This window comes from Bactrocera latifrons, unplaced genomic scaffold (assembly GCF_001853355.1).
Source record: "Bactrocera latifrons isolate USDA-ARS-PBARC rearing strain unplaced genomic scaffold, ASM185335v1 scaffold_205, whole genome shotgun sequence".
Classification (NCBI taxonomy): Eukaryota; Metazoa; Arthropoda; class Insecta; order Diptera; family Tephritidae; genus Bactrocera; species Bactrocera latifrons.
Window position 1 is genome coordinate 136,905 of NW_017535575.1, and position 17,427 is coordinate 154,331.

Genomic DNA, 17,427 nt, shown 5'->3' on the forward strand with positions numbered 1-17,427 from the left:
GTACAATATTTTATGATATTAGGAAAATTTAATATTTTAACAATCTCGCGTGCTTTTCTCCGATAATTTACATCGACCTACGACTTTATTTTATCCATATAGATTTTAAGAGGTCTTCTTTATACACATCACTTTTTTATCCTTTTGATAGTAAAACAGTAAAAAATCCCGAAAATGCTGTTTTAATGTTCCGTCTCCGATAGAGCACCAAAAAAATATATACTCAAAAATATTTAAAATTTTATTTTCAAAGATCTTTACTCAGAAAAATATACAACACTAAAGCGGTTARGTGTGAAGTTGGCTGCCTAAAAATTTCATAAGATCACTTGTTGCCATCAAACGAAATTACTTAGTGAACGACCAAATAGATTTTAACATGGTTGATTTCCGTTGGTAGTAGGGTATGTTGTTTCGAAAACGAATTCAAGCCAAAAATATTTTGAATTGCAGATGAGTCTTCCGCTTCATGCATTCGTGTGGTGAACAAAAGTTGAAAAGATTACACACAAATATTTAATTAGAACTTGTATTGTATATATATAGAATTTAATATGTATATCACTTATGCAGATACGATGTGTATATGATAGCATACCAAAAAATACATAATCGACACTACAATAGACATACAAAATTATGAAAAGCCGAAAAAATGTTTTATTGGGGCAATTCTACTTAGAATATTAAAGGGGCTACGTGAAGAGTGATTTATATGCTTAAATGTYTAAATTGAAGACTGTGTGGTATATTTATCCATTGGTTTTACCAACTTTTGCAGTTGGTTTGTTTATTTTGATAGCCTAGAAGAATGGAAAGTGGCGCCTTTAGTATATAGAAACGAATATTGCGAAGAAATTGTGTCTTCAAAATTAATATTAAAAATTTAATAAGAAATTGTAAGTTTGTAATTAATATCAAACCTTTCTCCCAAATAAAAGAATTTCATGCAAAATATTTGATGTGAAAAAATACAAAGATATTTACTAAACTAGTCACCTGCCAATCAACAGTAGATATTACAGTCTTACTCATGTAAATGGTTACCTATTGTGAAGCCCCACAAAATAGGAAGCCATACATTTTTTGGTGTTTGTTTTCATGTGCTACATTTTTATTTTTTTGTTGGGTCATTAAAATTCTTTGTTATATAACTTTTTAACTCACTGTTTCGTTGATGTATTTAGTTATGAAGTATTGCCCATGCAACAGAACAAACTCAGTTCAAACTAAGTTTTTTGYCCCGTTTTAGCATTGGTATTAACTAATTTGAGTTTTCTTTTATTTTCTGTGGTCAGCTGAATAAATAAGGCTAATTATGTTTAGTTACTTAGATGCAATGTTGCATAAAGTCGCTTTTTTTWATTTTATTTTGTTATTCCCGCATAAATTTCTACATGAACAAATTTTAATTGCTTCGAAAATGGTTCAAGACGTATCGGAAATCACAACTTATTGTGTAAAGAAAGAAAAACTTGCTAAGAACCCCTTTTATGTAAAAATTTAACTTGTATTGAAAATCGTTCTCGTCAATTATCATACTTCTAGACCTGAGTAGATAATTTTTAAAAAATCATTAAACCCAACGGAAATCAAAAAGAAAATAACAAGAATTATTTTTATCTCGTACAAATTTTTTCTAGAAAATTTATGTAAGCTTACCTCCTTAAGTCCCAAACACACTAAACAATCTTATTTAAAATAATAAAAATTGGACGTTATCTCGCCTTAAAACCGAAAAACCCATAATATTCAATTAAAACTTCTCACGCTAAAATATCATTTTTTTTAATCGCAGAAGTTTGTACTGTATTGATGGTATAAAAATATGGTACTTAAGATAAGTTCTCTCAGAAAATGTAAAAAACTAAATTCAAAATCTTATTTAACAAGCTTTTCTTAGATATTTATATAACTCAATAAAATCGACGAAGCACAATTCTGGTATTCAAGTACATGCATTTCTGATTTTTTTTTCTGAAAGTTTGCATGTAACACCAACCGTAGTTATTGACAAAAAAATTAATAAAATAAAAAAATCCAAATGCTTCTAAATTTAAATCTATCTAGAAACTCACATTTTCCATTTTTTTTTTCATAAAAGGGTATACAAGGGAAACCGTATTATTTATATTATAATTACATGTGAGAAATKTATTATTATTATTATTATTAAACATTTCCCATTTAAAGGAATTGCGATCAGAGTAATACAACAATAGCGACCAGCCATCAGCCACTCTTTGATTAACCGAAATTTTTCGAAAGAAAAGCTGAAAGAATTGCAGAGCTTAACCTGTTATTAGACACAAGGTGCAAATGACCAGTTTGGCACATACAAACAGAAAGGGCAAATGTACTTATATGTATACATACTATTAGAGAATCAGAAGCTAAAGGACAAGCTTTAGCAGACAACGTCTTTTACCCAGCCAGTGGATGYAAGAAGGCTGCAATTCCTTTGATTTATTACTATTATTAGCGCTTAATTTTTATGGTGGAATATTTTTGAATTCACCAAGATAACTAAAAGAGATTTCAATAATAAAATATTCTATACTAAAATTAAAATAAATGTAGAACACTTTTAAATAATACAAAAAACATTTATCAAATGTTGAACCACAAAAATCGTGTATAATTACTTTCCAGTTTCATCAAATTTTGCCCTTTTAGTTAATCAATTATACAAAAAACAAACAATGGGTTCATAATACTTGCAAACCTTACTTTGTTTTATTCTTCGATTATTTATAAAATGGAAAGGAATTGGCTTAAACCTTTTTTATTTCTAATAGAATCAGGGATCAAACTAACTAAACGTGGTCTTAATATAAATGGTTATTTAAAAGTCTATACCTTCAGAAAAAAGAAGATATAGAAAATAGACTTCTGTTCACCAGTTAAGATCGGAATCCTGAAATACAATACCTCTTCGGTCACGATGATTGGTGGAAAATATAAACAAATTTGTAGCCTCCAGTGAAAATACTAAGCTCCACCACTGTTCTAAAAAAYATCCATGCCATAGCTCCTATTTTAAAAATGCTGAAAATTGACATATACATGGAGTCCGAATTAGTTCCCATATATTCTATATTTAGCTGCGATAGTTATCGCATGCATTATGAACCTTAATCAATCGATAAAAAATACCTTAGCTCAAAATTTTTGTGACTCTATCTAAAATGATATTATTAACAATAATAATGGCGCCAGTGTAAAGTCGATATTATAACTATAAAAAATTTAATTATATTCAAAATATTTTTTTTACGTTTCATATTCATATAGTCAAGCCTCTAAAAAATATCCACTACCCAATTCAATTCAGATTTTTAAAAATATGTACGCAATAKATACTTATGTCTCTATCCATTTCGRCAACATTCCAAAATAATCCAATTAATTTAAATTGTGAGAAACGTTGTGGTATAGTTCAAAGTCATTTAGTAAAGCATTGAAATTGATATCGATTGCCAAATCTCAATCCATCCCTTCACATATAACATAATTTTTTACTTAGGATACGGAAAGTACGTTCCAGAATGAATGAACGAAAAATATGTACAATCAAATGTACGCATCACACACACATAAACTGGTGTAAGGGCAGATAAGCTGAACTAAAATCATTCGATCGTATGGTCAATCGACTCGCTTGTCTAATTTTGGGGGCGTATTGACTTATAATAGGTCAAGAACGTGCGCCGCATTCAAAAGCGAGGTTGAAGGACCGTCATGTCAATTTTATTTCATATTATTTTTTGTTACCAAGTTTTACTTAAGTTCTTACTTCTATATGTACAGCACTGCCGTAAATTGCGATAAAAAAAAAAAAAAATTATAAATACAACTTTGTTGCTATTGTTTTAAATGTCGGTTCAAAAAGAGAGAGAATCGAAGTCATTCTATGGTGAATGCATACTTAAAAATCATATGTGCCCAACGGTAACAAAGCTCACTGAATTGGTGCACCCAGCCGAACTAAGAGAAGAGTAGAAGGAGTCATGCCGTGAACGCGCACGCCACTACCAAAGGCAAAACAGCGTAAATCAGCAAAGGAAGCATTAGTATTAGTCTGAAATCTTATGGCCCAGTATATGCAAACTGCCGCCATAAATCAATGTCAGCCGCAATCATCATTTAAAATCAATCAAAATGCAAGTAAGAGAGTGAGAGAACCGTTTGAACGGTAATAGCTAATAGGTAGAGGATTGAAAGCACCATAGACACAAGCTGCCATYAACCAACAAAAACAACCATGTGAACAATAAACGCGCTTGGTCGGCAGTACGAACTGACCGTTGCATGCAGGAATTGTCCACTGCTGGTGGCGGTTGCGCTTGATTGGCTTATATTTTATAGTGTGCTATTTTTTGCATTTCTTGGCATAAGTAGTTTATAGACGCTTTTATTAAAACGGCGATTSGAACAAGATTTCAGCTGGTAAGATTTAAGTAACCTCGTGTACTCCTTACTATCGGTTGTTTACAATCTTTTGGAAGAGGGAGGGGTCACCACCGCAGACTTATTCACCATTTGTGTGGAAGCATTGCGAAGGTGATTGYTGAAGTCGATTAGAAATAATGCATTATTCTCATATAAAATTGMTAATAGTAATATTTGTATATGTTTTTGMAATGTTTTGCATAACATATCRAGCTATCTGTAATTACCGAGCACGTCCTTACAAAAAACTAAGTTTATTTTCCCTTTTTTATCATAATTGCTCAAATTGAGTATCGCCATTATCTACGCCGCCATTATATTAAATTTCCTAAGTATRTGTATGTGCATATGTTCATTTTTGTTAGTATCGAAATATGGCMTTATTAATTCTAAACATTAAATTGCTTGAAATGCTTGAAAATATACCTACGGCTTTGATTCTTGGTAATTTCGAGAGAATTAAATATTTGGTTACACCATCAACAGGGTTTTCGCATACAATGACAACAAATGCTTATAAATTGGACGCTCAAAGCCGACGAAAGCGAAAAGCGAAAACGTTTCTCGGCATCTACGCGCGTGTTGCATAGTTCAGTTGTATGTTGGTTTCATACTATGCTTATAACGAATTACCGTGAATATGATAGAACAATATTTAGAAAATCAGCTATAAATATTTTCAAGAGAAACTTTTGACGAGAATTCCTTAATCCATCAGAATTTATTAAATACCCGCTTTCATAAATTCAAGGGCAAATTTATGACAGCAATTTCCTAATCTATGGGAAAGTAGTAAATACCAGGTTTTTTAGGCACAAAACTTCATTAATTAATTATATCTCTTGTTTTAAATAAAATTATATTCGAACTAAATCCTTTGCGGTTATGTTACGAACAAGAAACAGAAGAGAACAGAGCACATGCGCTTCACCGCTGAATTTTGCGGCGCCTAAAATCGATCAGCGCTGGTCCGAACCAGCTTTGCGCTCGTCTCAGCTTTGAAGGTGTCTGCAGATTGGACGATTAAAGCCGAGTCGAGCGCATTTTCCATTTAAACAACACGCGAATATACGCTCGGCTCGGCTTTGAACGCCCACTTTGTGGCACCCTCATACAAAAGGAAGGAAGTCTATTGCCGATAACTGAAGACGCCAACACCAGACGTTTGTGAAAAGCTGCTGGCAGCTTAGCCAAGAACTCGTCCGGCCGAAAGTAATCGAATTACTTTCAGAAGAGCAATTTCTAATTGAAAAATATTGTAACGCAGAGCATATGTATGTATGCTCTAAATAAAAAAATATTTGTATCAAAACTTAGTGAACTTCGTACGAATGGTAATCTCATTGTTGCAATAGCTCAAAGACACTCTTCCTATATGTGTAAATAACAAAAATTTACTAAAAATCTTCATCGGAAAAAATCCATAACATACGAAAAGGTCACTTCATTCATTCAAAGGGAGAGCACCTGGATTAGTCAAATATAGTTACAATTTTCAAACTATTCCCGATATGTAACAGTGTAAGAGTTTAATAACTTTATCACAACGAAATACTAAAGAAATTAATATTAAAGACGACTGTACTACCTAGTACCATATCGTAGAAGCTAAGTACGTACGTTTACGAAGAACAATTGTTCCAAGGTTTATACACAAAAATAAAGCTAGAGGATTGTAATGTTTTTGATTTTGTCAATGGCTTTGCATGCATGGCTGCCATTCTGAGGCGGAGTTGGAACATGTTCGTGGGTGCGATAGTGTGAGTCGCTAGCAATTTCCTTTTACCGCTCGAGTGTGTGCATTCAATTAGAAATTGTTGTACTGCTATCGCGCTGACGCGGGGATGTGTGGTTTGTGGGCAATATAGGGTGAAAGGGAGTTTTTGCAGAATACTTGTAATTTAATTTCCGTGTTGTAAGAGCATTTCGTCTCGTTCTYCTAAAAAATCCCAGCTAAAATGTAGATTTATATCTATATTTTSAAATTTGAAATTCTAGCGCAGACATTTAATTTTATATACATATCAATGTCGTTGATTTGTCTTCATATTACTAACTAAAATCGGGTTAAAGATTGCAAGAATTAATATCACAAAATGAATTAGCTCTACTAATTTTATTTCAAAATATTTATTAATTTTCAATAATTTCTTCAGTAGAAATCGATAGTTATATACTTATTAGGTGCAGTGGACAGAAAATAGTTCTTCCAAATGATATGCCTACCTCTTGTGAAAAAATGTCAAAAAGACGCACATACAAACAAATAACACGTGTGTAGCACCTAAAACAAGTCACTAAGTATGACACACTCTTAAAATATTGCAATGACGCCTGTCCCTAGATGACTGACAGCCGACTAGTCATCAGTCACCGGCTTTTTCCAATATCTGTTGAATTTGAACACACACACGTTGCAAATGTCAAGGCGAATGTGTTAAACCTCTTRCAGTGAATTTGGTAGTGTTTCTAAACATCACAAACAAATCAGAAAGTATTCGAAATTCAAGTCTTCAAAAAATCACCCAAAGTTCAAGTGAAACATTTTCAAGCTTTTATTTGTGTACTCTCTCAAGTTAATAGATTTCTGAAACACTTAAATGGAATTTTATTTAGGAGACAACCTCACACAAAAATTTTATTCATATAACGCGGCCAAAACAATGAGGTAAGGAGGTAATATCACCGTTAATCTGGCAAAAGTATTACGCAACCATAGATGAAAGAAATTGTTTTGGATTATGGTACCTCTCTGAACTACTAAATGGAGCCCCTTACACGCATTCTCTGATAGGCATTTTGGACTTTTAACAGCTTCTTCGCGAATGGACAAACGATTCCATGCTGCCATATCCGAACAATCCACAAACCGCGTTTCAGTTCGAGGGACACTGAAGCGCTAGTTTTGCCAACTCATATCACAAATCGCATATGAGACGAGTATTGAACAACAAAATAAAACGCATATAAATCAAAATGGCTGGACGGACGGCCGTACCGACGGGCAACCGGATAGAGAGGTAAGCGAGAGCGGCCATTCCAGCAAGTACCAGACAAGCAGACAGATGGGCAACCGACGGTCAGTATGGAATGAATATGTACGGTTCGCCCCCTGTACGCGCATATTCGTATTCAAAAATATATGCAAACGCACATATGTATATACATATGTACATATGTACATATTAATATAAGGCCGATTGATGTCTTAGGGTGGAGGCATAAAGGCAGCGTTGGTGAGGAGATGAGTAAACCGTAACATGGGAACTGAGAATGAAAAAGGAATAACGGCAGCAACACGAGAGATGTTTGCTTAGGGTGCGGGTTTTTTGATAGTTAGGTAGGCAAGTAAACGCAGCTTAAGAACAATTGAGGATGATGGTGGTATAACGTACAACCAAAATTGSAACGCGTTCATGCTTTTTGTTCGTGGTGTTGTGTATATATATACATATATGTGTGTATATATGGCAGAGTAAAGCGAATTTAGAACAGAACGAATGAAATGACGACGGGTTGACTGGCTGTCAAAAGAACAAACATGGGCGCACAGAGGCGATGGCAACGCCGAAAAAACAAAAGCTTAGAAAGAGCCAACAAATGCGAACATTATGGCATTATCAAGAGCATATCCGCTACCACAAAAAATCAAATGGAAAGATATGAAGAGGACTTAGCAATAGTTATACATATGTATATATTCATTTMACAAGTACACACATGCATATGTATATATTTGTATTTTATTTTAAATCGTTTCTAATAATAAAAGTAAAAACACTGAAAAATTCTGCAAAGCTTTCAAGTTTTGAAAAAAATAAAATAACGTTACCTAGCAGTATAAATACTTACAGCAAGAATTCGGTATCAAGGTCCTGACTCCATCCTTCATTAAAACTACTATTCAAAAAATTATGGCGTGTATTGATAACTTGAAATTCAGTGAACAAAGTTATAAGCGTAATAATGTATGTATGTAAGTATTTGTACATATGTGAAACATTTTTAATGTTCAAATACATTAATACACTCTGGTTTTCCCTYGCGTACATATGTATGCATATAGGAAGAGGCAGGTGGTTATTTTTATTTCAAAATCATAATAATGAGAATCTATTAAACAAACCACATTCAAATTATCAACGTTTTACAACCTAATTGCAAGAAAACAATTGAGTTTGGAAGATTTATTGTTTCACGCAATTAGCGCTTTGATATGCACAAACACCCGGACACTCAGCACATGAGTGCCGAGAATATGATCAAATGGGCGCTTAAAARTTGGGTTCGTATAATGAATAATAATGCAATTAAATTAACAACTAAAAAGGGAAGAATATGATAAATGATAAATATATACATATATGTATATACATACATACATATAACAAAAACATAACATACATATAAGCATAACAAATAATGTATTTATTATCATGCTTACTAAATGAAGCCATTTAAATAACCCTCGCAACGCATGTCTACAGACAACAACATCGAACTAGAACCAGACAAAACCATGCTACAAAACAAATCCTGTCAAGTACATATGTATGTATGTATGTACATATAAAAATGTATCATACGTCGAAGCCGGCAGAATAAAGGAACCACGCGACGCCGAGATTGGAGGAGTACCTTTGGTTTACGACTWTGTATTCGCAATTCTATAAACATTTACTTTAGGTGGGAGGGGAGCAATAGCTCAAATGTTAAGATAGCTGCTGCAGCAATGACATTTTGTAAGAACCTTTCCACGCTTTTCACTTTGAAATTCAACTTTCATATTTATACTAACACTTAACCGAAGTCAGAATAAATGCGAACGAGGACAAATATTCACAGTAAAAACAAACAAACGACAACACATCATACAAACGACAAAAAATCTCATCAAAATTTTGGTGCGGTGAGGAGCAACAAAAACTRTAAGGCCGATGACAACTCTCTCTTTATATCTCACTATTGCCCACCACCAAGAAAAACTTCTCTTTGTTTTCGCGCATATTTCTGTGGGGATATCGCTACTTTGCACATCTGTTACTGTGCTGTCTGCTTATATAGCAAATAATCAAGTTCAATTTCATTCATTCATTGTTGCATCTTACCGCTGCATCAAGCCGGTGCTTACACTGACGTCGTGTTTACCCAACAACGAAAAACAGCAAATTGGAGTATCTGCGGTTACTATCTCGGCGGCGTCTGAGATCATAATGACAATTGACCAGATTTAAGCGGCATAGAATTAAATATTCATATATGAAACACTGAAGCACTTCCACCATTGTTACATATGTATACATACATGTATGTATGTACTTGTTTATAWGAAATAAATATTCATGATGTACGCTTACTAATCGGATAAGAGGCAAACAAAACGAATAGAAAAGAATACACATATTCTATAGGCATATAAATATGTATGTACATATGTATGTATATGCGCATACACTAATAAGTGAATTAGCGCCATTAAAATGCATTAAAAACCCACGGTGTGAAAGATGTGMAGGAGACATGGTGGCACTATCACCATTCTTAGTTATATTAATACAACATAAACTTCTTTATCATGCCTGCGAAGCGGCAGTTGGACTAGGTGATGTCTTTTCGCCCAATCGAAGAAAATTCGACGAAATARTAGCCAAATTAGAATTACAATTTAATATCATCAATGAAGAACATAATTAGTATCACAACTCATAATGCTGGTTTTTATGCATTATTTGAATCTTCGCTCATCTCTCTCAAGCGCATCTGAAAAACTAAGCAACAAATATAAATGTTGCGCAACATCAGTGAGTACTATCAGCAACATGCGTTAGAGCACTGACTCTTCCAGTGCAACATTTCCAGCTGGTATAAAAATATGTTAAACAGTGTTTGTGGCATTTCTAAGTTCATTTGTTCAGACTACATATGTACATATTATATATACGTAATTATAATGGAATATTGCTTGTATTTGATATATATCTATTATTGATTCAAATACATCATACCAAATGTTAATGTGTATGTATTGACATAAGTATTGAGAATGTGAACCAAATAAAACTATGTTTTGGTTTATTGAAAAGTTGCCAACAAACGCACATTTGCTAGTAATAAATGTATTTATACGAATATTGTTCACCATTCAATTATGTACATAAGTATACATATGTATATTATAAGAAAGTGAATCGTCATTAAAATGTCTGTAGATATTTTAAATCTTAACTTTTCAATTGATATTAATTCTATTGATCGCTTTATAACAAGAAAATCTTTTTAATTAATGTAGAACTTCATTTCTTCTTTTCGAAGCATTAATTGAAAAAATTGTATGTTTACATATTAAGTTAAATTAAAATTTTTATTTTTCGCAACTTAAATGTTTATTGGTGTTTTGCATGCAAATATTTCCTGTAGGGCATGCTCTCCTGCGCTTATTCTACAGATCCCGGCAACATTACTTATTTGCTGCGCAACATTAACACCTCACTAAACCGCCACCAACGCTTCTCCAGTAATCGGCAACACTGAAAAATATTTACTCGCACTCTTCCAACTAGAATTCATTTCCTCGGCTATTCATCATCTTTTCGAGAGATCGGCAACACTCGTGTTTCGTGCCATTGTGTTTTTCAACTTCATATATTTTTGTTCGTAGTGATGTGTTGCTCTTGTTTGTTTTGTTTTCGGCCGTTGCCATGTTGCCGATTTCGGAGTAGTAGCGCGCGCCATTGGCAACATGGGAAATAGATTTATTGGAATGTATATGAGCTGAGCTCATTGTAGATTCATTGTTAGCATGATGGTTTAGTTGTTGTTGTGCAAACACATAAAATAGACGTACGTTTAGCAGAGTGGTAGGCAGGCAGAAAGTAGTAAACAGCCATCGGCAAGACAGCAGGAATAAGCGTCGAAGCAGCTTAACTGTTAAACAGTGAATGGCAGCCCGTAGTAGCCCGCGTGTGTTTTCAGTATTTTGTTATGTTTTTGCGTTGTTTGCCGGGAGTTCTATTCTTGCGTTCGCTGCCGCGTAAAATATGCGCTCGTTTTTCGTTTGACAACGTACTAATTTTTCGAATATACGAAAACTCAACACGATTTATAATTATTCAAATGATAATTGGATTTTGAAATTATTAAAATATTTAAGCTTAAAATATAATAACTTTTTTAAATTAATAAAAAGATTTCGAGACGAATTTAAGTGCGTCGATATTTTCTTAGTGAAGTAAGAAAGCTTATACTTTGATAAATCAAGGATATAAGGGCAATAATGACGTGGAAAATTCGTAGAAAATTTCATTTGGCGTGACATTTGTATCAACGAGCTGCTTACAGTAAAATGTGGACCATTTTATCTTGCTTTATGCTACAAACCGAACTTTTCACTTATTAATTTACTTGCATGTTTAGTGTACAAAGGTGTATGTGGAAAACAATGAAAAATCAACAACAAAAAACATCGGAATGTTCATAATGATAATTTAATTAAAAAAAAAAAATCATAATTGTGAAATGTAATTATAAATACGAGGATATATATATATTWCGTTATCAAGTGACAATTAAGAAATAAAAAATAAGTAAATCTCTGGCAAATGGTTTCTAAAGGCACCATAACAGCAAAAATCCACATAAACAAAAACATTAAGTTCAAAAATACCATTACCATTTACATTTTATGGCATAAAAATGCTAGAAGCTGATTAAAGGCTTTCGTGTGGTGTTACTAGGCGCTGCTCTATCCGTGAATCTTATCAATTGAATAGCATTGAACTTTTCATCTTCGTTGTCGTTCCGTCAATTTCCAAAATAATAAAGGGCATACATGTCGGAGTCCCGATTTGACTGCGGCCAAAAGTAATTAAACGCAATAAACAATATCAGCGAAGCGTAATCAGTACCTTTCCAAGCCAAGCGATTCGGAAAGCACCGCGTGTTCAAAAAAATATAAGCGCGTGACAAGTAATTTTATTTCAGTTGTGACAGCGAGAATTATCGTCGCTCTTGTATTATTCGAAAAAACGCTAATCAAAAATGTTTAAACCCAAGTCCACCACAAATCTACAGGTTTGCTAATAACTAAAGTAAAAGCATTTGTAAATGAGAAACATATAGCTATAAAGCAATCATCTTCGTTTATGGGTAAAAAAAGAAAACTCATGCGTCATCCACATAAAAATTTCGAATATTTATGTTTGCCTCATAGCCTTGTGCTTGTGTTCCCCTGGTACTCCATATTTCTGCACATAGAAATTGCTATCGCCTCACTTTTAGTTTTCGTGGAAATTATTATTTTCTTCTACTATTTTCTCAACTCGCTCAATATATTTAAAAGAACTACGTTTTTGAGAAGGAAATCATACAATGCGAGTTTTAAAGTCCACTTAACTTAATCCAAAGAATACCACTAAGATTAATCGTAATTGTCGTACAATTGTGCTTGTAAATAGTAATTTAAAGAAATTGTGATATTGATATATGTAAGTGTAAAAACTGCGAATAACTTTATATACGAAGTTWGTTAGCGTTAAGTTCGAATCGACGTAAATGATATATATTCTAAAATTACAATCATAATCATTCGGATAAGGAGAATAATAATAAAATTGGGAGGACTTTACTGCATAACCTTTCCGAATTACGTGTAACTAAGGTGAGTGTAATTGCGAACAAATATTTATTACTAAATATCGACTTTATCTCTATAATAATCATTTCCGACCCGTCCATATAGGCAAGTTATTATATTGCTTAGGGTGCTTGTATCACCTGAAATTAATAAAGTTATACATAGGGTTGAATTCAGAGTAACTGTCTGTCCGTGAAAGGTGGTATGTCCTTAAGCGTTGAATCAAAGCAGTAGTTCTCTTATCCTCCATATACCTGATTTCCAAAATTCCGGATGACTTTATACCGYTTTAAATGGTAAATATGTGAGTTATCTTAATAAAATTGCTTTAGATACCATATAACTATTATTAGGAGTTTTAAACATCTAGATGGCTTTACTCCTTATACAAGTATATTAGGGTTTCTGAGTGAGGTGGCATAGTGAAACTCAGGGAGCATTTTCTTCTCTTAATAAGACATACATAGTAATGCCAACATAGATAAAACTGGGTCGATGCCACTGCTATCTCTCCATTCCCCTCGTATAATTTGGCAATGTTTCCTCACATATTTATTTGTTTAATAACTAACCATAATTGGCTGAATATAGAAAGTTCCTTCTTTTTTACCACTAGCTCTCATTTTTTCATGTTAAGGATTTCACGGCTTAAAGTTGTGGGTTAATTTATACACTCCTGCAATCTGCTGAGCGCTCGTACATCCTCTGTATCTAATCAGCTGCATTTATATTGRTTAAACTAATCGATACTGATGTTCATCACAGCAATTAATTATAAAAATTAATTAATTAAATCACTATAACTGCAATTTAACATTAATGCAGTCCATAATTCTATATCGCTCAACCACAACACTGCCAACGCACARAAACAAATTAGTTATAATCACAGAAAGCGCTTGAACTGTTAATACTCAGCACATTTCAATAACCAAACAATTAGTTTGTCAAACCAATTTGTGTGCGTATTTATAAATGTAGAGTTATTCATAAATATACGATACTCAAATAAATAATACTGTGTAAAAATTGGCTGAACAACAAGAACTTCAGCACGTCTGCCAGTAACAATACAGTGGACATCGGTGTAGCTTGCATCGGTTGCGAAAAAATTAAAATAATTTCCATATGCAAATAATTGAAAGCTTCCAGAGAGCGAGTACATGTCGACCCGAACATATGAAATAATTAGCGTAAAAGCGATTCATGTTAATCACACCAACTATACCGGCATAAACGGCAGTAGTTACCCGGTTGACAATAACAATATAAATATTCAATKAAATACATACCATTTTCAACACCAAAAAGCATCTTCATGCCTTGTCAATTGCAAATTATAGTTGCTGCTTAAATTAAATAATTTATATTTACAAGCATTTAGTGGACTTATACGTTTACTTCATGCAATAAATCATCTTACTCATAATGTTCGCATATTTATGCCTTGAACAGGGTATTTTTAATTTGACATATATTTTTATATGCATAACAAGCTGAGTTCATTTAGCCACATCCGTCTGTCTGCCCGTCTGTACATACGCAAACTAGTCCCTCACGTCTTTTTCTCCCGTAAACCGAGAAATGCATCGGTGAAGGGTATAGCTTCGATCATGTCGTAGTTAATGTTTTTATTGATTTATTTTCATTCATTTATTTTTTTTTTTTTAGTTCGGATTACACTGAGTTTTTATTAATTTTTTGGTTGCACACTCCACATACATATGTATGTTCATATATGTATACTCAGATKCCAATTGAAAACGTTTTATTCTTCACTCACATTTGCACATAAGAAATATTTATTGGAGAGAAATATTGCATTACTACTTTTAAATCAGAGAATTTGGACGATTTTATGATTTATTTAGTATTATGTAAATTATTCAACATTGAGAAAGGTCGTGGACGATATATTCCATCCGGACCAAATCTAATAAACTAATATCTAACTTAAATAGCATTTCGAAAGCAGTACATTTGATGCATGGTAAATACATATATACGGGTATATACATATGTAGTCTCTTATACACATCTAGATGTGTATAAGAGACAGATANAAACTAATATCTAACTTAAATAGCATTTCGAAAGCAGTACATTTGATGCATGGTAAATACATATATACGGGTATATACATATGTATATAAATATAATAATATATATAAATATATATATAAATATAATAATATATATAAATATATATATAAATATAATAATATATATAAATATATATATAAATATACATATGTATTCCTTCGCTACAGTAGTTACTTACTGTTTACAATTGCTGTTAGTGTTACGGCGGGTATTCATAGTTGTTTCGTAGCTCGGCTACTGTTTCAATGACTTACTCACCGAACTCGTTCATAAGTCTTATGAATAAATTTACATATAATTTTTCGAGCAATTATTTTCTTTTAAATTTTACACCCACTAAATGGATCCACTCAGAGATCTTTCTAGCTTTTACCGCATTTGACATAGCGTTATTTCAATTTACAAACCCGCATATGCAGCTACATTACATCATATTCGTTGAAAATACCCAGCAGTAAAATCAGCTGGTAATAAGCTAGTTTTCATCTAGTGTGCTCATACTAGCAAGTCCAATAATTAGGCCGAATTTCCTTTTTCACAAAAGCGAGTTAAATGATTTACGTACTGATATCCTACAAAATTCCAATGTCCTTATTTCAATCGGAAATATGAAAGACTAAGAGATACGGACGAATAACAAAATTAAGAAAATAAAATATGTATAGCATATTAGATAACAAATAAGGAATAATTTTAGAAATTGCGAATATTTTATTATTATTCTATTATTTTATTATATACCATTCTAACATTTTTAAATAGTTCGATTACATTAAATAATTTCTAGTTATATTTGATATTTTATTCTGAGTATTGTAATATTTCATTGCTTGGTACGAAGTTTATAAATATGTATTTAAGTACACCCATATGCGGACGTGTGTAGTCTTGCTCTACAGTCACCCCACCCATTCTAGAGCGTCTGAGTTGAGCAAAATCCAAAGTTCTGAAATAAGCGGACTATGTACATACATACCGTACTCACTTTATTTTCTCTCAAGGGAGATTTGGCAGGTGAGAAGATTTTAGTGTTTGCTGCGGTGTTTTGTCTATCTGACTGACACKGTTTTTGCATATCGTTTGCACTTGCAACAGGAAAGGGCTCAGCACGTTTCATTCGCTTAACGAATTGTAGTCTACTGGTCTGTCCTTTCCGTCGACAGGTATCAAAGGCTTATATGTGAGTGTGTCTCATTGCTTTTCAGTTTCAATTTTATGTCTTACGCAACGCTATATTGTTGTAGTTGTATTTTACATGCCTTTCTCCTTGTTGTCTACACACTTTGTGAAGCTCGTATCGAGTAACATGGTCAACATGGCAAATGCAGCACACCTTTTGTTGCATAACATGCTTCAACCACTTTGTTAGCTCATTTCTGCCCCGTGGTATCATACCTCACCCTGTCGGAAAACATGACTCAATCAGGCAAATATCTTATGTAGTCCAGAAACTAAAGAAAAGCCATCCAATTCATACCAGTTCGTGATAGCTTAAAGAAGATTTTATTCTCATGCAATCCGTGCATAGGAAATATGAACGCAATAATGGAACTCTTGAGCAAGAGCCGAATAAGCATTCTGTTGCTTGTTTTCTCTGCAGGGGTGTTAACRCATGCTCATGTGAAAATATGCACATCAAGTAACGAATACCTTGAAGGTTATTGCCAGTTTTGACGGGTTGATTTTCAGAAACTTCAAAAAAAAAATTCCAACAATTCATTTGCATAACACTTAGTGCCATTTTTGTTATTTTAAACAAATAACTGTAACGGGTGATCCAAGTAGAGGTACTTTTTTTGTCAKATTTCACGCGGGTCGTGTCAAGAAGTCATGCTATTTCGTTCAATACTATTTGACATTTAATCATGGAAAGACTTACGCCTCCACAAATTCTTCACCTTTATTGCGAAAATTTAGCCTCTGTAAAGAAAGTGTTTCGTTCGCGTTCGCTCAACTTATGGTCAACATAATCGGCCTACTGAGCTTACTATCGCAGAGTCGATTCTTCAGAAATGATGTCGATAAGAACTTAACCGTCAATGCCATCCCTTATTACTCCATAATAACTAACTACACATATGATGCCCGAAATTGAAGCTCGTGAACTCGGCGACATTTACTTTCAACAAGACGCCACTTCCCACACATCCCACCACTCAATGGATTGGCCACTAAGATCGTCTGATAGCTCACCGTTACCTGAGGCGTAACCGCGCTTGAAAGAGATAACCTGCAAAAAA

At 33.3% G+C, this 17,427-nt stretch overlaps 1 protein-coding gene across 7 annotated transcripts in view; it reads left to right on the forward strand.

Moving 5' to 3' along the window:
- Positions 1-17,427, forward strand: part of LOC108968150 (homeotic protein antennapedia) — a 167,286-nt gene that overhangs the window by 100,074 nt on the left and 49,785 nt on the right. Inside the window, exon 1 of one of the 7 annotated variants that reach the window (XM_018931943.1) lies at positions 11,980-13,108. The exons of the other annotated variants lie outside the window; for them this stretch is intronic. The gene's annotated coding sequence lies outside the window, so the exon portion shown is untranslated. Of the gene's footprint in view, positions 1-11,979; positions 13,109-17,427 lie in introns of those variants that run through there. 7 annotated transcript variants of the gene reach the window in all.